Raw genomic sequence first — 3,761 nt, forward strand, 5'->3', positions numbered from 1 at the left:
TGGAATTAAATACTAATTTTACAGTTAAGTGCAATCCAGAAAATCATTTAAAAATAATTAATCCATAAAGTGCTGATTTCTAAATTTTATAAACTCCTTAAAATAAGTAATAAAATTATAAAGCAACCAAGATAATTTTAGAAATAATTTTAGCATTTTTTAGAATAAATATTCAATAAAATTACTTTAAAAATAAATTAAATCCATACAGCTCGATAATTAATTACAAAATTAATCTCTGCATCCAATAATTCACAAACAATTAGTATACCACAACACATAGCTGACAGAACCATCACGTATTTTATCTGTTTAATAATTCGCTAATTATATTTATATATTGGATCCGAAAATAGGTTACTTAGTCGCTAAGTAAGACGATACGATTTTAATACCAAATTTGGATAATTATCAAAATAGAGTCTCTTATAAAACAGTTTATACAAAAATAATGTAATAATGTCTCGCCTTTTGAGAATATGGATTCTTATCGATATATAAAATGATTTGCGTATCGAAAATTTCACACCGGGACTCGTACAAGTCAAACCGTACCCCGGATCGACAAAGTCAAAACATGAAAAGTGTTCAGAATTATCAGATTAGGTTAGAAAGGAGTTTTCGAAAGAGTTTCGGGTTGTAAAAACACAAAAACGATTGAAGAGGAATGATTTCTGATTCTAAAAAGTAATTTTATATTTATATAAAAATAATCATTATTAATCCTATAAATTCTCATAAAATCATATAATAATCCAAAAATTACCAGAAAATACCAAAATTATCTAGATTTAATTCTTGATAATTGGAAATTAAAATATCTAAATTTTATCACAAATAAACATTCAAATATTATTATCCATCATCAAATAATTTACCAAAATTCACATAAAAATCATATAATAATTATTTATTGATAAAAATAATTACATAAATTTCGCAGACGTTACATCCTTCGCCCCTTAAAAGGATTCTGTCCTCAGAATCATGCTAAGGAACAAACCATGACGTTTTCCAAGTATCTTTCTTATAATTTCTCAGTCCTCATCACCTTAATCACCATTCAACGGCCCTTTTACCGTCATCAAATCTATCAGTTGCTCATTGATAAGTGGCATTTTATACCACTTAGAACATCTTAAAATGGCATTTTGTGTATTTGATGCGGTTTTCTAGTGTTTATGCATTTCAAGGTATTAGTTGCATTTCGGAGGAGTAATCATCAAGAATAAGCCTTGGCATGTGTTCACCATTGCAAGAGGAAAGAAATGGGCAGATTACGGTGAAGAAACGGAGCAAACTCAGGAATCTTCCAGAAGGGTCCTGAGCGCCCGCTCAGCAATGCTGAGCGGCCGCGCAGGGTCGGGGAATTTAATAATTATTTTTAGGACTTCTACTTCTGTTTGGCTTCCATTCTATGTAATCTGAGTTTTATGGGACTATTATATAAGTAGATTTGGAGACGTTTTCACGAGAGAGATCGTGGTATAACGAAAAGAGCGAAGGAGATAAGGAAGAAGACCGTTTTAGTACACAACAACGAAGAGGAAGCATATTTTCTTGTGATTCTTGTTTCGTTGTAACGTTGGATGCTAGTTTTCTTACTTTGAACCTATTTACTCTTGTGACGTACTCTGATTTAATATAATTAGTTTAGTTATTATTTTCTTGTGTTTGTTTATCATGATTTCATATGAACCCATGATGACGATAAGTGCTATTATGGGCTAATCGTGATCATGGGGTTGCAACGGATTTACTATGGAATTCTTTAGTTAATTGTTTAATACTTTAGTGTGTGATGATTGGATGATATCTAGTATTGGTTGTGCGTATTCGTCTTATGTGCGTCGCAAACATATAAGATAGGGTGTTAATCTCTTGTGAAGCGATGGTGGATCTTGAGACTTAGGACTTGCCATGTTAGCATAGGTTCATGTATGATGTGCATGATTAGTGGGTAACTCTAACAGTTTTATTTGCCCTGTGTAATCCAAAGGGATAACTTGTGCTTAAATCGTTGTGTTGTCAATTTCTGTAGACATAGAGGAACTCAACATAATTGATGACTATTCAACTTCTATCTTAATTGTGGATGTTTGGTAGAATGATATTAGTACAATGAAAGTTGGCTTTTATCAGTTTTATGTTATTCGATTAATATCATCACTGTCACATGCTAAAGGTAATAATAATAGCTATTGAAGGAAGTAGTAATGAAGTTGTGATCTCATGAGTGCTTTAATATTGTTAATTTGAAGTGTTAATTAAGTGATTAATTAAGTAGTTAATTGTAGTTAATGTTTAGTCAACAATTCTAAGTGTTAGTGTCTTAACATTGAGAAGTAATCATACATTGGTGAGTGAGTTTAATTAGACAATAAATTAGTCCGAGTCTCTGTGGGAACGAACTAGAAAGTATTCTATATTACTTGCGAACCCGTATACTTGCGTGAATATTAGCGCGTGTTTTCGCCCTAACAAGTTTTTGGCGCCGCTGCCGGGGACTCGGCGTATTTGTTTAGTTTATGTACTTACCATCATTGGTCATTAGGACTCAGTGATTAGGACGTAGTAGTTACTTATTGTTTTCGGTTGTGTTTCAGGTACTTTAGCGAGCGTTTATGCAAACTCGTTCTCGTACTCGCAAGAGGACTTTAGACATAGCTGAGGAGACAGACGAAGTTCTTGATATTCCGGAGAAGTTAGATTTTGAAGATTCGGATTCAGGAACTGAGCGGAAAGAACCAGTAAACATGGGTGATCGTATTATTCAGGCTGATCCAGCTCTTATGGATTTTTCTCGGCTAAAAATTGATGACATTCAGTCAAGCATTCTTCATCCGGCTATTCAAGCTAACACCTTTGAAATTAAGCCGGGCACTATTCAGATGGTGCAGAATTCTGTTTCTTTTGGAGGAGCGGCGACTGAAGACCCCAACATGCACATAAGGAATTTTGTCGAGATCTGCAGCACTTTTAAGTATAATGGTGTGACTGATGAGGCTATCAAGCTGAGGCTTTTCCCATTCTCACTGAGGGACAAAGCTAAGGACTAGCTACATTCTGAACCAGCTGGGTCCATCACTACGTGGCAAGATCTTGCGAAAAAGTTTCTGGTGTAGTTTTATCCGATGGCAAAGACTGCTGCTATGAGGAGTGCTCTTACTCAGTTTGTGCAGCAACCTACAGAATCTATGTGCGAAGCTTGGGAACGATACAAGGAAATGTTGAGAAAGTGTCCACATCATGGAATGCCCGATTGGATGGTGATCACTGGTTTCTATAATGGTTTGGGGGCCCAATCTCGGCCCATGCTCGATGCAGCAGCTGGAGGCGCCTTATGGGCTAAAAGCTATACTGAGGCTTATAATCTTATAGAGACTATGGTTGCAAATGAGCATCAAAACCCAACTCAGAGGATGATGCCTGGTAAGGTAGCAGGTATTCTGGAGCTCGATGCAGCCACCGCTATTGCAGCACAGCTTCAAGCACTGTCAATGAAGGTTGATTCTCTGGCTACGTATGGAGTTAATCAAATAGCTATGGTTTGTGAGCTTTGTGCAGGTTCTCATGCTACGGATCAGTGTTCTCTTGTCAACGAATCTGTTCAGTATGTGAATAATTATCAGCGATAACAGCAGCCTGTGCCAGCTACCTATCATCCTAATAACATAAATCATCCAAATTTCAGCCGGGGGAATAATCAGAATGCTATTCAGCCCCCATATCAGCAAGGCGTGAGTAAACAGTTTAACCCA

General features: G+C 35.8%; 1 non-coding gene across 1 annotated transcript; it reads right to left on the reverse strand.

The window, feature by feature from the left end:
- Window positions 1-3,149: 3,149 nt before the first annotated feature.
- LOC141683821 (small nucleolar RNA R71) lies at window positions 3,150-3,256 on the reverse strand. Its single transcript, XR_012560456.1, has one exon. It is a non-coding gene; the product is annotated as a small nucleolar RNA R71 (small nucleolar RNA).
- Between the last annotated feature and the right edge of the window lie 505 nt (window positions 3,257-3,761).

Source organism: Apium graveolens, chromosome 1 (assembly GCF_009905375.1).
Source record: "Apium graveolens cultivar Ventura chromosome 1, ASM990537v1, whole genome shotgun sequence".
In the NCBI taxonomy this organism is placed as follows: Eukaryota; Viridiplantae; Streptophyta; class Magnoliopsida; order Apiales; family Apiaceae; genus Apium; species Apium graveolens.